Here is a 22,206-nt window from a genome sequence, read left to right as displayed (position 1 = left end):
TTTTTCTTTTTATAACGAATATTAGAAGACACCCACCCCAACCAGCCACCGCCAGCCAGACACTGGGTTTCCCTGTGGTTTCCCTACACTGACTGACTGACTGGTTCTCCCAGAAGGGGCGTCGGGAAGTAATATAATCGGAACATCATGATGAGCAGAAAAAACTTTCTGATATTCGATAACTGCTCCAAAACTATAAAACCTAGTTTTTTTTAAATAAGTATTCGTCAAATTCTATTGCCAGTAAAAAAATCAAAATGGCGGAAAAACAAGATGGCCGACATACAAAGTGTTCTTAGATATCCTACTCTACTATTAGTGGTAGGTGGGGGTCATTATCAAACAAATACAGAACACGCGAAGACGCTGTAAGGATATTCCTTCGTTTTTTAACCTTCTAATTTCACGGATAACATATATTACCTATGCATATTTTATCTTTGTTTTTGGGTATAAATTATGATCCTTTTTATTACACCCAGGTACAATTATATTATTATTCTGATCAAAATAAAGAGAGGCAATATAGGTAGGTAGCAACATCATTGTATACATAATGTCAACCAAATATCAAGCAACAATTATTTATTATATATTATGCTTCTGCCATTACATTGTATTTTGACAAAATAGGTAATTACACAGGCTACACGTTTTATTAAATTCATTTCCTATACCTAAAGGTTGCCTGGAAGAGATTGCTACCTTAACAATAAGGCCACTTGTTGTACTACCAATCTAATTATAATACCTAATGCATTTTTAATATGATTTAAGTGCAATAAATAGTTTTTGTATTGTATTGTATTGTACCTAATTATTACGTTAAATCTCGACATCGTAATCGATACGTAAGTATATTAATTTAGAAGAACATAGTCAGGAAACTCCTTCATTATAAAGTAGGTACATTATGAGAAGATAAACCAAAACATATCTAGCATAAACATTCAAATACATAGAGAGCCGTGGTAGCCCAGTTGGTAGAACGCTTGCCTCTCACTTTGAGGTCGCAGATTCGAATCCAGCACAGGTCTAAAACCAATGATTGTCGAATTTATTTCCGAATTCATGTTTGGATCATAAATGATTATCACGTGCCCAGCGATGAAGAAAAACATCGTGAGGGAACCCACATTCCTGTGTAATGCATTTATCTGTGACCTAATCAGTCGCTTCTGTAAAAAACTGGACCTGTCAAATCTTCAGGTTAGGTAAAAAACGAGAAAAAACTCGTGAAAAACGAGATAATGCTAGGGAGATGATTCAAATACATGTATTCAGTAAAACGGAAGAGAATATTACACCTACTGCAAAAGAGATTCATTCTAATTCTCTTCCACTTTACTCAGACTTATAAACTCTAAATACACGCTCACTCGATAATAATATATGTAAGTACTATAATATTTTCAACAACGAAAACTTTCCAACGACGAAACGGAATGTAATGATAAAAGTACGTCTATTTCGCAAACGATCGTTCCGCGGGTCATTTGCAGTCTGAATGTGAATTCTATTCAAGTCTTCCATTTCCCCTCTATATGAATACGATAGTTGTAAAAACTAAATGTCTAGGACAAAAACTTTAAGCTCAGCTCTGGCAAATCTGCATTCCAACTCAATATCACATTTACAGACTCTAAATGTTCACAGCTGTGTACATTGCAAAAAGTGAGGAGATTTTGTGCTAGTGCTTTAGTATTTCCAAATGTTTCGAAACCGCTTCTGTGGTCAGCGTTAGGCGTACGATTCAGAGGTGTCGGGTTGGAATCCCGGTAGGGACATATCACAAAAATAATTTTCTGATCCCTAGTTTTATTAGGATAATACGGGCTGGCTGGTGATAGGATATACCCGATTGTCCCAAAAGTAAGACGATCCTTCGGAAGGCTCTTCAAGCCGATGGTCCCGGTTACTACTCGCTATAAGTACGTTGTAAGTACTTACGTAGTACAGAGTGACGCAATTTTTGGTATCCGTTGGTAGGTAAGTAGACGTTAAATGAGTCATGGCAGGGGCCTTTGGCGGCTCAATAGTAACCCTGACACCACCAGGGTTGATGAGGCTCACAACCCACTCGATTTAAGAGACTTTGGTAGGTGAAGTGTGAGTACTTAGTCCATCTTGCGATGAATGCACCTTTGACTATCCCTGTTTGAATATAGTCCTGAGCGTATATTGTGTTGTGTTATAAAATAGATCAATAGAGAGAGAGTATCCAGATATAAAAGTAACGAGGTATATCACAATTCGATTATTCTAAATGTCATGTCAGAATTAAAAATGTTACAAAGACTTCGCAAAAGCCTTTTCCAATCTGAGCAGATCAGATAAGGAGACGTAAGCCAATCCGCTTCATTGTGGCGAACCAAGCAAAGAGGATCTGAAATTACTTTGTAATGTGTACGGTCAATCCAATGAGGGATTTTTTTTTAATTTTATTTCCTAGCTGCTGGATAGATTGCGCTGAACTTGGTAGGTTACTTCAAAAAACGGAACGTTATGTTATTTATGGTTTTCTTCGATGTCATTTTGAAATCATAAAACGTAACATACATGTCACAATAATTATCAAATCCAATCAAATACAGAACTTAATTATTATGTTCCAAAAATGAACAAATAACAAGTAAGAAAAAAAAAATTAATCTCTTATTTTTGTGGCAATGGCCCAGTAACTTAGTTAAGTGCCATCTAACGAGTTCCTGAGAACTTTTTTATTTTTTAATTCTAAAAAAGAAAACCTCCCATTATGTTTGTACTTATTGGTAAAGGTTTTTTTTGTAAAAATCTCTTTTCAGACGCGAATCGTAACATAGGCACACAACATAGAATTTTGCCTGTACCACATACACAAGAACACGATAAACATGAACATGAGAAATGCAATAAATAGTATCTTATCCTCGCCAGCAAAGTTTCAGTCACTCAGTTAGTCGTAATATAATTAAAAGGTAATATGTTACTAATATGAATATTTCTAAATAATTTGTACGCGTAAGTATGTAAGTCTATCTATATAATATTATACGTTGAATATCTCTCTCGTCACGCTTCGCCCAAGTAGTTAATGCCATCTGCGGCAAATCTACAATAAGTCAATTCAAATGAAAAAAAACTCGTCATGTAGGTCAGCTGGAAGAAATCTCTTTGTTTAGAGATAAGCTTACGTGTACTATCAGTTTTCTTTGTATGTTCCTTGTGTCTGTTTTATTGTGTACAAATAAATAAATAAATAAAACGAATATGGTAAAGTATAAGGGCATTGAGGTCGTATTGTACGTATATAATGGTGCTAATTCCTGTAAACACCATCTAATTTTATTTTAAGTTATATCTGTCATTTTCTTATCCGCCGAAAAGAAAAGGGACGGGTAATTGGCAAGCATAAAAGGGTATAGCGAGGTAAGGAAGACGAAATGGCCCCCATGGCCCATGACGGAATTATCATTTGTACTGGTATTGGCACTCTAAAAGAATACGAAATGTAAGGTCGTTGACCCCTGACCTTGACCTGTCTTTGAGATATTCGAGAAAGTTCGTACGCGCGCCGAGTTTTTTCAATTTTTTTTTTCCGAAAAACTATAAAAGCTAGAAGGATGGAACCAATTGCGTATAATTAGGGATACTTTGAAAAATATTCTGTATTTTTTTCAGAGTTCTGGTGAAATGACAACTGTGCAAAATAATTAAACAAAATATAGATATATTTTTTTAGTACTGTTCTGTTATGTTTACCGCGCCAAAAAAAATATATAATACTCTTTGATTTATATACTTACACCACACAAAAACTGATCAAAATCAAAGAGGCGCTTCTTGAGTAATTATGAATTTACTTAGTGTGCGTACGGCTGGTAGGAACTAATTAAAGAGGTCGTTTTTAGATTAATTATTATAATTACATGTTAAACATAATTTCAATCATCATCATCACTATTTTCATTTATTACAACATTGATTGCATCATTTGAAAATATTTTCGACAGAATTTCAGCAGGACGTAAAATGCGAGATAGATATCTCTCATGAGCTAAATAATATAATTATTACACTTGCGACATATGAAAATCGACTTTCGAAAATCATATTCTGGGCAAAAGAAAACCCATTTATGCAAACCGTTTACAATCTGTACTACGAACGGGTTTATAGTTGATTTTGGTGGGCCACGATTTCGACGTAATAGAGTTTTAAGTTTAGCATCCTGTAACACTTTCTTCATAATAGTGGCATCATTTTCCGTACCATAAATTGGCCCCATTTAGGCCATCTTTTGCCCAGAATACGATTTTCGCAAGTCGATTTTCACATGTCGCAAGTGTAATAATTATATTATTTAGCTCATGAGAGATATCTATCTCGCATTTTACGTCCTGCTGAAATTCTGTCGAAAATATTTTCAAATGATGCAATCAATGTTGTAATAAATGAAAATAGTGATGATGATGATTGAAATTATGTTTAACATGTAATTATAATAATTAATCTAAAAACGACCTCTTTAATTAGTTCCTACCAGCCGTACGCACACTAAGTAAATTCATAATTACTCAAGAAGCGCCTCTTTGATTTTGATCAGTTTTTGTGTGGTGTAAGTATATAAATCAAAGAGTATTATATATTTTTTTTGGCGCGGTAAACATAACAGAACAGTACTAAAAAAATATATCTATATTTTGTTTAATTATTTTGCACAGTTGTCATTTCACCAGAACTCTGAAAAAAATACAGAATATTTTTCAAAGTATCCCTAATTATACGCAATTGGTTCCATCCTTCTAGCTTTTATAGTTTTTCGGAAAAAAAAAATTGAAAAAACTCGGCGCGCGTACGAACTTTCTCGAATATCTCAAAGACAGGTCAAGGTCAGGGGTCAACGACCTTACATTTCGTATTCTTTTAGAGTGCCAATACCAGTACAAATGATAATTCCGTCATGGGCCGTGGGGGCCATTTCGTCTTCCTTACCTCGCTATACCCTTTATGGAACACACGTCAATTTAAAGCACAAATGTAAAACAACCCTATACCAGGGAGATACCTTTTTGATTCGCCCGGGTTATTCATTCTTTCGGGTTAGTCTGCAGGAATCAGGGCCATTGTGCCTATTTTAAAAAAAAAAACTTGTCTAGTACAAATCCGACTCCCGCAATGCGGGTTTCATTACTTTAACTTTTCCGCTAAAAAGTATTGTCTCCATTAGTTTTCCAATTGCAGTTAATTACAACTTGATACCTCCACGTGTTTTCGAAAAAAGGGATCTTGACAAACAGACGGACGGACAAGAAAGTGATCCTATTCGTTTTTCCTTTTCAGGTTCGGAGCCCTAACAAAGCAAACCCGTAATCACTACTTACATAGTATAAAAAAGTCGCTTTTTCTGTCCTATCCCTATGTACGCTTAAATCTTTAAAACTACGCAACGGTTTTTATGCGGTTTATTTTAATAAATAGAGTGATTCAAGAGAAAGGTTTATATGTATAATAACATCCATTAATTAAATAGTGGAGAAATACTGTTATTTTTGAGGTTTTTAATGTGATGTCGTAAATAATTTCATTTTTTCCTCAGCAATGCACCCGAGCGAAGGCTAGTTTAGAATAAACCCAAGAAACTTTGTCCCTCTTCAAGTTCCTCGAAACAACAATTGACCTAATTTAAACGTTCACAATCAATCACTTGGTCAAACATGACCGTGTTAGAATCGGAGGAGCCAAGGTCTGGTATTACATGATAGCTTGCCTGCAGCTCATGTCACTATGAGCTTTGACAAGGCGGACCAAGGTGGTGGTGCAAGCGTAGAAGATGATGCGATTTAAAAATAAACTTTTGACCATCGCTTTATGAAGGCCTACGACCCGCCCAGAAGAACGTACATTAACACATTCACTGTTTACAAAATAAATAAAAATCATAGCTGGAAACTAAAACTTTTTAAGGTGAATTTTTATCAAGTACATATGCATGCTTGTAAATATGGATAAATGTATATTGTTATTATTATTATTTCAATAAAAACACATTTTTCAAATCCCGGTATACCGGTATTGTTCTGGGGGCAATAACGAAAATACCGGGTTTGAAAATTGGTCCGGAATTGCGATCCCCAATTGCCATCCCTAGCACTCGGATCCGAGCGGTAGGCGCCGCTACAATAGCTCCGCCCCACTCGGATCCGAGCGGGGAGCGAGGAAATGTGTTAACCAAATTGGAAATTGTCCTTATTATTAAATAGTCCTTAAAAAAGGTTCAGTACGTTCTTCTCCGAACGGGCGTGCGTGTAAGAAACGATCAATAAGCAAGATAATTGTGTCAGGATCGAAGCTAATGGAATTCCATAGTCTCTGTTTACCCCGGAGGGAAATAGGCGTTAGTTTATGTATATAGGGCGCCGCCCCCGCTTCGCATTTCTTGGGATTTTCTATACAAACTTATATTATTTCACCGTTTTGTAAGAGTTCTTAAGAAATGTAATTAAATACGTTTTAATTTCTATAAATAAAGAGTATTTTGAAGTGATTTGGAAAACCTACTAATTATAGTAGTTCCACCCTTTTTTACTCCTTGTTATGTAATTCGTAATTAAAATTCGTAAATCATAAAGAAAAATGTGATTGATTTTTATTCATCTTAGACTGACCTCTATTTGTAGATTAGTATGTTTTTAAATTATACAGGGTATTACGGACATCGTACCGAATACTGAGTGGGATGATTCAGATTATTTTGGAATACTTATTCATGAAAATTTAAGTGTCTTTTTATATTATTTTCAGTTCCATACTTTTACGACGAAAAATTCTACAGTTTGATATCAACCCAGAATCATGGTCTGAATCATCCCTCAAAGTTTTCATTACGATATCACTAACACCCTGTATAGGTTGTATATGTTATGTTATGATTCTATGACCCAGTTATACAACTTCTACCTTTCATATATTATTTAGGTTCCGGAGATCCCGGGTTCCAATCCCCGTGAGTGGGTTGTAATCCCAAAAATCACTTTGTGATCCCTAGTTTGGTTAGGACATTACAGGCTGATCACCTGATTGTCCAGTAAGATGATCCGTGCTCCGGAAGGCACGTTATGCCGTTGGGCCCGGTTATTACTTACTAATGTAAGTATGTAATCATTACATGAGTCATGTTAGGGGCCTATGGCGGCTCAGTAATAACTAGTAACCCTGACTTTGGGGTTGATGGGGTTGGTAATCCACCTCACAACCCGCACGAAAGAAAGATTTTGGTATATCGCTTTAACCCTTTCACGGCCAGAGATCATTGGATCATTGGTGGTTTATAATAGGTAATATGACACCTTGGGATCGGAACGTCATTAGACGTTCTGTCCTTGAAAGTGTTAAATTTTTCATTTTCTTAATAGCTAACGCTCCTAACTCGTGTCACCTTAGTAACTGTCGTGTCCAGTTAATGACACCGTTCGATACGTCGTGGCCGGTATCGATCCACCACGAATTACCCTCCATGTTTCAATACGTTTTTTTATAGCCCCATAAAAAACTTATATGGTACCTAAAGTAAGACATCATTAGAATTTGTATGTACTATTTACCTACGTTCAATTTACCTTACTATGTACCTATGTAGGTACTATAATGTACCCAATATGATGTACGCACTTTAGGACTCTGTTGCACTAACATATTTGACATTTAGTGAGACTTACAGTTCAATTTGTCAAAAAAGTTAATGTGACATGGTACCAAAGTGTATACAAATTAATGCTCGTGACCGTACGTACGTATTATTATTATTTACGTTACGACTGATGTCTATATTCGCCAGTCGCAAAATATTAACTGTATTGAAATAAATCACTAATAGTATTGAACTAAACGTCATACAAAATCTAACAGAAAAATCAAATTCTACATTAAATTACATTAACATTATTAACATATTGAATATTTCCTTCACATTAATATTTCATTACTGACAAACAAAAAATATGAAAGTATTTAATTAAATCTCGATTATTTATTCCAAAACAAAATGAGCTAACAATATTTAAATCAAACTGACATTTCATTAATTATTGCAAAAGTCTTTAGGTCACAGAAGTCATTAATATACTAAATATAGATAACTGTATACATTGATGTATATTAAATACTTTATTATAGCAATATTGTATATTCCAAAAATCTCTCGACAGGACGTCTTATCAAAAGAAATGTGAAAAGTTTTCGAAGTGTTGTCGGTCGAGGCGGAAGGTTGTCGAAATAAAAAAGAAAATATTTGGAGTCGTGCTGTTTAAACTTAGATCGTAAAGATTCATGAAAACCGACTGTAATACTTTCCTTTTCAAAAGTTAGGTAAGTATTTGACATAAGATGTGGGTTTTTAAAACTATAGATAATAAACAATCATATTAGGAACATAGGTTAAACATACCTGGAGAGGTGTGTGGGTGCACTATATACTTCTTATATCGTGTGGGTTGTGAGGTGGATTACCAACCCCATCAACCTAACCAACAACCCCATCAGCCCCAACAACTATATACTTCTAGGGAGAAGACACTAACATTATAATAACGATTTAAAACACCTAAACTATCGGAATATTAATAACCCTTAATAATGCAAGGGTAGATACTGGTAGAACTATTATTCGTGGTGTAAAACTTTAGCACGCCATGTATTTACTGCATTTAATGAGTAAACCACATGCACGTTACACAAGTTCTAATAGTTAAACAGCTTAAAGTATAGTTATTAATCGTATAGTACCTAAATTATGTCATTAAAAAATATTTACTTACAGATATCACGTGTTTCCAGGATTTGTGCCCGGTTAATAGCAATAGGCTCGTCCGTTATTACGTGGGATTTAAAAACAGCTAGTGAGGAGTGGGCGTTCTTCTCTTCTATCGTATGGGTTGTGAAGTGGAATACCAACCTCATCAACCCTGGTGGCAGGGTTACTATTAAGCCGCCAAAGGCCCTGACATGGCTCATGTAACGACTACTTACTTACATCAGTAAGTAGTAACCAGGACCAACGGTTTAACGTGCCGTCCGAAGCACGGAACATCTTGCTTTTGGACAATCAGGTGATCAACCTGTAATGTCCTAACCGAACTAGGGATCACAAAGTAATTTTTGTTATTTGTCCTCATCGGGATTCGAAACTGGGACCTACGGATCGTGAGCACAACGCTCAATCACTGGACCACAGAGGCCGTTATATAAGAACCATAAAAGCCCCCTATATAAACAATATTAGAGTCTACATTGGAGTCAATGAAGGGTTTCACTTGCCAGGGACAGGTCTGATTTATATTTATTTGCCTCGCCCATGAAGTTTCTGATTTTAAATGATATAAAAAACTACCCCTACAAAAGAAAAAATCATCAGTTAGGATGCTCAGGCTTTATTGACTCCATTATGTAAGTTATGACTTTGAATATAAAGGCCCTAGTATCATTTAAGTACTTCGCATATGCAACGCAGTACTTCAGTAACTTAAAAAAAAATTCGGCTGCAACTATCACCACCTTTTCTTAAAGAAATATTCGAGGCATTGTTTCGAGGCGGGCCTCGAGAGATCTTGAAAAAAGCCGCATTTTTTCGTAGGCATTCGCGAACATATTTCTGAGGAAAATATTTTGTGTTGAAAGACTCGCGGGAGTTTTTAGGAACAGCTTGTGTTTGCCCCGATGTCGTGTACAATTGGGAAAACAAACAATTTTCAACAAAGGCACTGTTACAGACGACAAACGTTTAATTTCGAAACCTGGTTGTTTTTTTTAGCAGCGTGTTTGTTAAGTTATTAGGTACAGTCTTTTCGTGTTTTCAAAGTGATTCGTTGCGAGGTTGCGACTACATATCCTTTTCGAAATTTGTCACACAAATGCATGTTCCACAGAAAATTATGCTTAAATGTTCGATTAGAAAGTTAAGATTTGCTTGCAGCAACATCTTTTTGTTTAGAGCGAATTTGAAGAGGCTGTTGAACCCTAACTAAAACTTACTTATTGGTTTGACGAGCTAATTATATTTATGAAAAGAATGATAGTCAATGTCTTAATTTTCGTCGATAATGCAAAACCTTATTTGATGGATGATAAATACGAGTATGACTTTTATTATAATGTTGGCAGCTGTGTTTTGTGCCGGCATGTTGGTAATAAGTGATTCTAAGAATCTTTTCTTTCGCTAACTGTGCATAACAATATCAATGCCGTGTGGAACTCCTTTGTTTTATTCTATTATTCTTCTTCTTCTATCGTGTAGGTTGTGAGGTGGATTACCAACCCCCATCAACCCTGGAGTCAGGGTTATTATTGAGCCGCCACAGGCCCTTGACATGAGTCATGTAACGACTACATACTTACATGAGTAAGTAATAACCGGGACCAACGGTTAAACGCCTTCCGAAGCACGAATCATCTTACTTTTGGACAATCAAGTGATCAGCCTGTAATGTCCTAACCAAACTAGGGATCACAAAGTCATTATTGTGTTATGTTCCCACCGGGATTCGAACCCGGGGCCACCGGATCGTGAGCACAACGCTCAACCACTAGATCACGGAGCCCGTTTGTTTTTTTTAATTATTGTATTGTGATGTTATAAACAGCCTTTCTTTTTAATTTGATTTTCGAACACCTTATTCCGATAATTTATAAAACAAAAAAAAATATTAAATAATATATCTTTCATGTTTTCAAGTAGGTACCTAGTAGACTCTAAGAAATCATACTGATACTGGCATGGCATTTACTCAATTTACAAAATTGAATTTCCTATATTTTTTTTTTATTTAAACTCTAACTTATATCTATCTCAAATATGTGCGCGTGTTGTTTAATCACTTTTTTAATATCCTACTACGCCTGTAATGGTATGTTTCTTTCTTTCTTTATAAAATACGGTAATTGGGTCGTGTGCTTTTTCATACAAATTCCATAGTAATTTCGTGTGTTGACGTTTAGTATAAAGTAACTGTATTGACTGGTTGGAGACTACCCTATTAGAAGGCTAAATGAGGGAAATTCTTTACAGCGCCATCTATATCGTCACTGAAAAGGCAAAAATACGTAAGCGCCAAAATGTAATTTCAAGAAAAAGCCGTTTAAAGTAGCTTTTTTATTTTCTCGCTTTTTTAATATAACTTTTTATAATTTTTTTTTCAAATTAGATGACGTCAACGTAAGATTACACGGTTTTTCTTTTTCTATATCTAGTAATACATATTATAAAATGAACTTTTTTTTTTTATAAAATGAACTGCTATTTTAGGATATTTTGGCGCTTATGTAATTTTGCCTTTCCAGTGACGATATTGTTTTTGAGAAACGTAGCCTGGACAGTCACTCATTGTTATAATCGGATCGTGTACTAGGTTTAAGATTAATTATGAAATTCTGATTGCTAAATAAAGACAGAAATAAAACTAACGAAAAACATTTTCGAAATAGAAAAAAATCTATTTAACTTATTTATGAAGATCAAGAAAAAAGTAAAAATAAGTCTGACATGTTATCACGTTTTTCTGTGACGTCACTGTGTGCTTTTTCATACAAATTCCAAAGTAAATTCGTGTTTTGACGTTTAGTAAAAAATAACTGATTGGACTTGGAAACTAGCCTACCGTCCGTTGCATTTTTTTATGTAACTCGTATTTTCTACTTATATACCGATGGTGTATCTTAAATATACAAATAAAATTATATATATACATATCTAAATAAACAATAGACAGATGTACGTGCCCTTCGAAGCATTAGAAATCTTATTTTCGGTAAATCGGATGATCAGATATTTCGTAGCAGTGAGAATTAGGAATTGTGGGTTTAAGTTTATCCATTATGGAAACATCGAATCGAAGACAACTCGACCTATTTCAAGAGAAATCTCGGAATAAAACTGCTAGCGGATACTGTTCAGCTTGTGTATGCATGTGTGTATGTGTGTGTGTGTGTGTATGCGGGTCAATAGCTAGCTTTATTTGTGTTGCATTCTACTTCGCATCCACTGAGCTACTTCAAACTGAAATATCAGGAATTGTATCGTAAAATAGCTTGGCGCGCCTTTAAAGAACTTAAATGCAATAAAAATATGCCTTCGCTCTGACCGACGGCGGCTCAATAACAACCCTAAGGGTTTCTGAGGCTGGTCATCTACCTCACAACCTTCACTTATCTAATCTACAAGATCCCACTGGTGGGCAAAGGTCTCCCCTTCCTCTTTCCATTTTTCGCAGTCCTGTGCGTACTTCGGCTAGTCCCACACCAGTCCGAAAAATTAAGATAGTTCAGTGCTTCGGAGGGCCTAACGTATTGGTCCCGACTATTAGCCGTAGAAACACCCCTACCAAACCGCAGTGGAGCAGCGTGGTGAAGTATGCTCCATGCCTCTCCGGTTGACTGTGCCTAGCAGTGGTACGTACCTATATAGGCTACATCGCAATATTAGTACATTATTACATAAATAATGAACAAAAATACTCGAATTTTCCGTGTAAAATCCCTTGTGTATAGGACTGGACAAATATAATTAGTTATGAGGCCCGATACAAAAGAGTTTTTAATTACCTACCCGTCTATTCTAACATACATCAACCCGTCCCTTGGGATGATCCGTTAATTACTATCAAAACTCATTTGGTTTTCATAATTTTACAAAATTCAAATTTTGAGACACGTATTTATTCTGAATTATATTTACTATCCATAAACGTAGTATTATTTTTAATTCTATGGCTAAACGAGATCGCACCCGATACAAATTAAGTTAAATTAAATTCATCTTTTTTGGGGTTATGTACCTATACGTTTTACAATAAAATACCAGATAATATTTTAAATTTGTCAGAAAATAAATTTAATGCTCATGCGAAGCTTACTTTATGTGAAAAAGCTTATTATAAGATTAATGATTACCTAAATTATAAAAATGTCTGGTATTGAATGTGTTCCTCTAGTTATTAAATAACTTGTAATGTATACCCTCATTGATTTAAAAGATGTGTTGCTGTTGCAGTTTCTTTGTCATTTCTTCTCCTCAGCCGTAACACCTTGTGAAATGACGTAAATTCAAAAATGTTACATTGACCTTCAACAAGTTTGTCCATGATAATTACGTTGAATAAATGATTCTGATTTCTGATTGGTGCGGAGCGGAGAGTTACTGTTCTAAACCTACTACTTAAGTACTTAAGGTATTCTTTATTGTATGACAATACATATAGGTCGCCGGGTCTTTAGAATAAAAAGCTAAAAACTAAACTGTATTGATTAATCTATGAGTGTTTATTGAGCTTTAATTAATAAAAACACACATACACTAATTTAAGAGCCACGATCTTGTCCGTGTAGCATTGTACATGCTACTTTTTCTAGGAAAATATAGGCTTCGAGACTGCCCTCAAGAAAAATAACAATTTTGTCATTGTGACAGTTCTTATATAAAAACAGGGACTTGAGCATGATCTTGAGGGCAGTCTCAGCTGAGATTAGTTTATTAATACCACCTATAGAGCGGTGGTTTCTCTCTTTCCTCGCAGTACTCTATCGTAGTGGGATAGCGGCACCCAGATTATCTATTTCAAAGCCGTACTAGGACTCCTGTCCTCCGCCTCTGAATAGTACTGACAGTTACTGTTGCCCTCTGTCAGGTTCCAGGTTACATTCCCTGTGACTTGCCCTTAGTAACACTGATCTCACAACTCTAACGAGAGAAGAAGATCGACGTTGGAAGAACGACAAGTATTAAGACTGGTCGCATAGACATATATAACTCACAAATGCACCGCCACCAATAAAAAATAAACAAGCGGTCTGTATAAGTCTTTGACAGCGAATCGAAAGTTCACTCGAAATTAATTTGACAAAAGGATAATGATTTTGTTTACTTACCTATTTTTTCCGACTTCTAATTATCCGAAACTTGAGGAGCTCGGTGGCGCAGCGGTATGCTCGGTCTGCGATTGTTGAAGTTAAACAACTTTCGCAAAGGCCGGTCATAGGATGGGTGACCACAAAAAAAAAGTTTTCATCTGAAGCTCCTCCGTGCTTCGGAAGGCACGTTAAGCCGATGGTCCCGGCTGCATTAGCAGTCGTTAATAACCACCAATCCGCACTGGGCCCGCGTGGTGGTTTAAGGCCCGATCTCCCTATCCATCCATAGGGAAGGCCCGTACCCCAGCAGTGAGGACGTTAATGGGCTGGTGATGATGATTATACGAACCGCTGTTGAGCAGTAAATATTTTTTTCCGTCTCTAGCTACTGAGGCTTACCGAAACAAATTAACCATATATTAAAAGTAAATTGGTTTTCCATGTCCGTTTGTCGATGTTATCGTCACTAGATGTCCGATAACTAATGCGATGTGGTTCCAACACGCATAATAATGGCGGTCGTCACAAACCAATATGGCTGACCGTTAAAAAATCAAGGTTTTTAAAGGTTATAGACCTATGTAATCAATATCTATTAAATGTAAACGGAGATAAGTAGAACTTTTCTTTTCTATCGTATGATTCGTTGAACACAAGGGTCGATTACAATAGATTTTTTCTACTCCTCTACTTTAATCTGGCATTTAAATAACCAAAAAGTCTAATATAAGTACATACATAATTAAACTCTTTGAAAAAGTGTACGCTCTATGGCCTATAAAAGCATTGTTTACAAAGTGTAACTGTACTATAATGTCGCCAAAAAAGCATTGTTGTTGTTTTTTTTTTTGACCTGGAAACTGGCACCTTTACTTTGTTTGGTGCCATGGTGTTTGGTGCCATGGTATATACTATAAAAAAAAAGTATACATTTGCCGCCATTTTCCCGCGCGTTGGAAAATAAATTGGAAAATTTTTGTGTTTCGTTTCAAAACACTAAAAAGTATAAAATAAAAAGGAAAAATGACGTCGTCGTAGAAAAAGTATTGTATGCAACGTTGTATAACTAGGTCAAAAAATGCTCGTGGCGTCTCTTATTGCGATGTTCGCCAAGGCTCACATCGCAACTCACGCCACTCGCATTTTTTGACCCTTCTTATACAACTGTTGCATAAAATACTATTATAGGTTGCCATTTAATGCAAAAAAAAAAAAACAAAATGGTCCATGCCCTATAAGCACAAGCCTGTCCCCAGCTGTGAATGTGTAATGTGGTTTATGCAGATATTTTTATATACATGCCTGCATGAAGAAATGAGGCACCTCTAAATATATCGCGTCGCGCGCGTTATATAGCCAGCATGTTACGGGGGTTGGTGTACGATATCCAAAACTAAAGTCTAAATCTGATGTGAAATAAAAATTCAATCACAAAATAAATGCCAACGTTTTGTTAGAAAACACATAGATTTTAAAAGGTTATCCTGGAACTTATTCTGTTCAGTCAGTAAGTGAAAACCTTTTATTAAAAATAGGTAATTAGCGCTCTTTTTCCAGACTGCTTCGCTAATTAACTCAGTGTAGGATCTAAAGAAAATACTCTAGAGATATTACTAAGTGGACGGGTTTATTTAAGAAAAACCGATTTAATTCCTCCTTTTTTTACTTTTTGAGACTGTCTTTTGTTTACTAAGGACATTGCAGGCTTCAATCACCTGATTTTCTGAAAAAGTAAGATGATTCCGTGCTTCGGAAGGCAGGCTAAGTCGTTGGTCCCGGGCTACTAGCCAAAATACTTCCACCAACCCGCAGTGGAGCAGCGTGGTGGAGTAAGCTCCATACTCCTCCGGTTGATTGAGGGGAGGCCTGTGCCCAGCAGTGGGGCGTGTATAGGTTGTTTATGTACAATAATACCTACTTCAAATATTTTGTTAAGGTGATATTTAATTTCCAACAGACACGATAGTGTGAATTAATTATTAATACTACGGTACACGGAACTGAACAATTATATTTTGATAGGTTACGTGACAATGATAAAATTAAGTTATTAGAGGTATAAGTCGACCTCTGTAATTATATTATATACATTGATTATTATATCTGTGGAATTCTCTGGCTGGAAGCATTAGGAGAGCTTCGTCGTTGGAGTCCTTTAAAGGGAAAATCAAGGCGCAATTCCTTACTTCTATTTCCTCTTCATCTTCGTAATCTATCTACTCCTTTTCTTCCATAATATATGTAATAGTTTAAGTATTGATACATACATACATACATACATAAACTCACGCCCATGTACCCCGAAGGGGTGGGCAGAGCCACAAATAATCAGAAGACTATTTGCAGCCACTTTTGATACATAGTCCTAAGATGGATAATGATGAATCGTATGGTGATAGGGGATCAGCCTATCGCCCATATAGATTCATCATTTTTGGTAGGACGCTTTCCCTTTGTCGGCTTTTACGACATGCACGGGAGGAGAAGCAGCAGAACACATTCTATGTTTTTTCTTTACTCCCAGTCCAGCAGAGGAGCTAAGTATTGATAATTATTAATAATAATGATAAGTATGGCAACAGACGTCAAACACACATATGCGTGTACGATAACGTCAATGTGTAGTGTCTGTGTAAAACGAGGTGTTTTGTATGAAGCGTCCGGGGTGTGCCAGTGTCCTGCAGTGGGACGTAGTATATAGGCTATTTATGTTATGTAAACAAGTTATAATACACCATACTAAGACATGAAAAAGTTTTCTATCGAAACGCGCCCTTCGACCCGGCGTCTAATTGATTGTGTCATTAGGAATTTATACCCAACGGCGCGCAGAAAGTGGCAACGAATTGGGTTCGAGTATTATTTACTGTATTCTAGAAACTGTTACCAATACTTAATACGAAACGATATTGCGTAGGAGACGTAGCGCGTCGTAGCGTATCCATTCATAAAATAACAGTGTTATTGATGATAACCTTTCCAGTTCTACTTATACATACTATATTCAGACATAAAGGTAAGCATTGGTTTAAGTTTACGCGGTTATTATCATAATTAAAACGGGTTCTTACCGCGTTAAAAGTAGGGATATGAGACTCCCGATATTTCGACACTGTTGCAAGTGCCATGATCACGGGATGACTGATGAGATTGGAGTGGAGTAGGTATATCCATAATTTTCTACGCTGGTATCGGGGTTATTATTGAGCCGCCAAAGGCTCCTGACATGACTCGTGTAACGACTACTTACTTACATCAGCAAGTATTAACCGGGACCAACGGCTTAACGTGCTTTCCGAAGCATGGATCATCTTACTTTTTGGACAATCAGGTGATCAGCTTGTAATGTCCTAACCAAACTAGGGATCACAAAGTGATTTTTGTGATATGTCCCTACCGGGATTCGAACACAGGATCCGCTAACCTAACCTGAAGATTTGACAGATCCGATTTTTTACAGAAGCGACTGCCTGTGTGACCTTCCAACCCGCGAAGGGAAAACCAGCCCAATACAGGTTAGGTCACATACTTCCGAAAATGCTTCTGTCGGGTATAAGGGTTTCCTAACTATGTTTTCCTTCACCGCTCGAACACGTGATAATCATTTATGATCCAGACACGATTTCGATAACAAATTCAACAATCATTGGTTTAAGCCTGTGCTGGATTCGAACCTGCGACCTCAAAGTGAGAGGCAAGCGTTCTAACAACTGGGCTACCACGGCTCAACCACTCACGGCTCAATCACTAGTACTTTACGTACAAAAAGTCTTAATTGTTGTGACGAATAAACAAAATGCTTATTGATGTGTCTGCAAGAGCCATTTGGCAATCACTAGTGCATGAAAAGTGCGTCTCATTTTATTTATAAACATAGGCCGTATTTATACTTTTGAACAAAATATAAGTCCAATTACCGAGCACGCAGATTGACATCCCACCGTTCTGGTCTTCCATGTTGATTACTACGAGCACAAACACTGGTTTATACAAATAAGATTGTAAGTAACTGTCTTAAAAACTAAAGAAAGTAAGCACAAACGGGATTGTCCGCGCGCGCCAAAACGTTAACTGTCAAGTCAAACTGACAGCTACTCGCCTCACTGGCGCCATCTTGCACCAATTCAGTGTTACCAACTCTAGATTTATAATTTATTTTACTTTTAATAAGATAAGATTTTTAAGATTTTTTATTTGCCATAAATGCAGTGTGACAGATGTTACAAATAATATAGTTTACCGTGCATTTAAATTACATAAATCATGCAAAATTTATAAAATTAAATAAAAAGAAAGACATTATGAAAGACTTTCCAGGCTACGTTCTCAAAAAAATAAATATAGATGGCGTTGTACAAATTGAATGTGATTATTACCTAGTTTCTCATTTTAATCAAAATATAATGTAATGGAAGAGGCTTATATAAAAGTAATTGTTGGTTGATATCTGGATGAGATATTTTATGTATAGTATTACGTTTCTACCTATATTGCTCCTCTTTATTTTGATCAGAGTAATAATGGGTGGAAAATGTGTCGTGCCTGGATGTAATAACAAGAGTCATCATGTATGCGAGTGAGACACCTAGTCTCCCGTACTCCTTAGCATTTTTTTTGACGTGACTTAACTACTTAGCCGGACAAATGGGGAGCGCTTAGGGCCAACGCCCAACGACGCTCACCCGGTACACCGTTAAAGACAACAGCCTGAGGGTGCCCAGTTGGGCGCGAAACTCGGCTCAGGGCGTCGTCTGAGAGGACGAATATTTGAAAGAATGAATCGACCCTAGTGGGTCGATAGCGATAAGCGCTGAATGAGGGACTACTCTTAAGCGGCTCACGACTACAGAAGGATCCAGAGGGGGTGAGGTCGGAGGCGACCGATCCGAATTGGTGCGGGCGCAGGGTTATCGTTCTATACATAGTATTGTTCTTTATTCTATGGTATTGAGTAGCTATTACAACTACTTGACTGAGACCCTCCGGGCACTTCGCAAACTCTGGCACTGCCAGAATAGGGACGAGTTTAGCTAACTTAGCCTGCCCCAAAATTGTACAACCTAGCCTTATCAAACTTCAGACAAACTTTTGTAAGTACTTATTGTATTTCTATGTCTGACCTCTGTGACTTATGTTGCCTTCTGTAGCGCGAAATCATCTTTTCAAGACTGTAATGTCTTTGCCAAATAAAGGACAGTCTCACAAGGAGATTTGGACAATATGTCGTAATCGAAATCGTAAGCCCAACGCTCTAGCCACTAGACCACAGAAGCTGCTATACGATGAACCATAATGGTAAAAATATATACTTCACATATGAAGTAACCTCGCGATCCAACCGTCGACCTGTTATGACATCATCAATGACGTCATGCATGTTTATTTATAGCAGTTTTTCGAAAGTTTCGAAGAAACTTCACCCCATGGGCGGCAAGTAATTGATTGGGTCATTTACTATTAATTCCCGAAACGAATAGGTTGACAGTGTATCGACCTCGATGTGTAGGAAGTGACGTGTTAATTAATTAAGTAATACTATACGCGCTGTCCTGTAGCGTAGTCATGTAATGACTTCACTCCTTGACCAGAGGACCCGGACTAATCCGGGGTAATTTTAGAAAACGAATTTTTCAAATTGAGTCGGGTAACACGCTACCCGCAGTGGCAATGCCATCTGCGGCAAATCTACAATCAGTCACGTCAAAAAAATAAAAATAAAAGCTACCCGCCGTGGCAGCTCAGTTGGTAGAACGCTTGCTTCTCAATTTGAGGTCGCAGGTTCGACTCCAGCACAGGTCTAAACCAATGATTGTCGAATTTGTTTGGGTCATAAATGATTATTATGTGCTCAGCGGTCAAGGAAAACATCGTGAGGAAACCCACATTCCCGAGAAATGCATTTTCGGAGGTGTGTGACCTAACCTGTATTGGGCTGGTTTTCCGTTCGCGGGTTGGAAGGTCAGACAGGCAGTCGCTTCTGTAAAAAACCGGACCTGTCAAATCGTCAGGATAGGTAAGCGGACCCTGTGAAAAACAGGTGGATGATGAGTCGGTTATCACTCTTGTGCAAGCGTCTTACCTTCTAACATGCCCAGGAAAAACCACCTCAATACAGGTAGGTCACATACTTCTGAGACGCACATCTCAAGAATGTCGGCTTCCTCATGATGATTTCCCTCACCGCTGAGCACGTGTTATTCATTTACAATCTAAGCATGGGTTCGAAAACAAATTCGAAATTCATTGGCCTAAACCAAGGATTTCCGGGTTAAACTTTAGGCTTGTGCTGGGATTGGAACTTGCGACCTCACAAGGAGAATCCAGCGTCCTTCCAACTGGGCTATCATGGCTCCTATTCAATTTCAAACGCCATTTTTTAATTATTATGTTTGGAAGTTTGGGTTTTAAGACTGGTACAAACGGTTTCATATCCCGTCCGAGTCAGACGTTTTCGATTTCATTTTCTTTTTGTAAGTACCGTACTCACTCAATCCTTCCTGACCGTATTCGGCCACAGCGACTCGGCAACTAATGAGAGCGTCGTTCGTGTGCTCTCATGTGACTGACATATCCGATCTTAGCATTAAATGTACGACCGCATTCAATGCACGTCAGCACTCCTCCTAAATAATTATAATTTATGGCAGCAGGTGGTCGCGCCTTGAGCTCGTCTCGTTTCGTATCGAGCTTCTGGAGTCTCTCCTTCTCGAAGTCAAACACCTTGGTGTTCACTGTACGCCTCCATAACGACCGTTCAGCTGCCTCCGCCTCCCATTGCAACGGGTCTACGTCACATTGTTTGTGTAAGTACCGTATTACGTATGTGACGTCATCTATGACGTCATATTTTTTTTATCGAACATTAAAGTAGGACGGCGAGTAATTGATTGTCTCATTAAATATTAATTGTCGAAACGTGTATCTGGCAGTGTATAAAAGATATACTTCATTTAGTAATAATTAATTCATGTTTGATTAATAAATGTACGTTGCGACGTCTACACGAACAGCGACAGCAGCAGCTTAGTAGAACCTTAACCTTAATTTTAGAACTTAACCTTAGAACCTAACTCGTCTGTCAAATTTGACAACTCGCGCTTTGACATTTAGTCGTTCTACTCGCGCCGTAAGCGTGCTAGGCTTGCAGCTAATTAAAATTCTTCCGCATTGTGCACACTGTCAGAATTTTTAGTTTGGAATTGTAATCACTGTTAGAATAGAGAAGGTCTATTTTTCATTTGATAATTTTTAACATACGGATGCAAATATCTAATGACATTACGCGCCGTATAATAACGTCATCAGATTTTTTCAAATTAACATATCAAAAATCGACTTTATATCTATAGAACTGAAAATTTGGCAGCGCAAACGATGCGGAAAAATTTTGGTCAGCTCTCAGCTTGTAAAATATCTATTATACGTCAATTTATAGTCCTTAGGTTAAAGATTTAAAATCCGTTGTCCGGCGTTGCAGTCTTTAGAAATATTTAAATAAAGTATATTTTAAATTTACCATCTCCGCCTCATTCAAAAGTTGACTCGACTCATACAGCATTAAAAGTAAATTGTTTCACTTAAACTATATGTGCTCACATTAATTTCCACAGACACAATTTCTATAAAATCGCCTTTATTTTGAACAAGCAAAAAAAGGTTTAAAATAATGTAAGCAAAAAGAAATGCAAAATTAATTTTATAAAAATATATAATATCCCTTTTTTTCATTACCCTACTTTCTTTTTCTTTCAAATAATCTAAAGCTATACTTGAATACGACTCTATTACGTGTAACGATGCCTACGGCGTAGCACGTTGCTACAGGACATATTTTTGTGGGCTACAAGAATTCATTTTATTAAAACGAATTGTTCGGTGAAAAAAAATGCTATTGTTGGAGTCGATCTAAAGTACTGACTCGTTCGGTTATATATTGCCCCTGTGGGATGTGGCCGGTTGATAAAGCCACACGAACAAATGACACTGGCGAATATAGACATCAGTCGTAACGTAAAGAATAATAATACGTACGTACGGTCACGAGCATTAATATGTATACACTTTGGTACCATGTCACATTAACTTTTTTGACAAATTGAACTGTAAGTCTCACTAAATGTCTAATATGTTAATGCGACAGAGTCCTAAAGTGGGTACATAATATTGATCACGACTGTACAGAGCGGCAACTCTCCGCCCCGCGCTAATTCGTATCGGACGCCGACCTCACCCCCTCTGGGTCTTTCTTAAGTTTAGTCGTAATCGTAGCTAAGGAATAAGAAGAAACGCGCTGACTGTCTGTCTCGCTCGCTATTGTGCGTTTTAGGC

General features: G+C 37.0%; 1 protein-coding gene and 1 long non-coding RNA gene across 2 annotated transcripts in view; both read right to left on the bottom strand.

Moving 5' to 3' along the window:
- Window positions 1-22,206, bottom strand: part of LOC126371775 (uncharacterized) — a 267,333-nt gene that overhangs the window by 147,781 nt on the left and 97,346 nt on the right. The window lies entirely within an intron of this gene.
- The window catches only part of LOC126371757 (uncharacterized), a 69,920-nt gene that overhangs the window by 7,906 nt on the left and 39,808 nt on the right, over window positions 1-22,206 (bottom strand). The gene's annotated exons all lie outside the window — the stretch shown is intronic.

The sequence above is a fragment of the Pectinophora gossypiella genome, chromosome 13 (genome assembly GCF_024362695.1).
Source record: "Pectinophora gossypiella chromosome 13, ilPecGoss1.1, whole genome shotgun sequence".
NCBI classification, from domain to species: domain Eukaryota; kingdom Metazoa; phylum Arthropoda; class Insecta; order Lepidoptera; family Gelechiidae; genus Pectinophora; species Pectinophora gossypiella.
The sequence above is the reverse complement of the archived record's forward strand: the minus strand, read 5'-3'. Positions and strand labels throughout refer to the sequence as shown.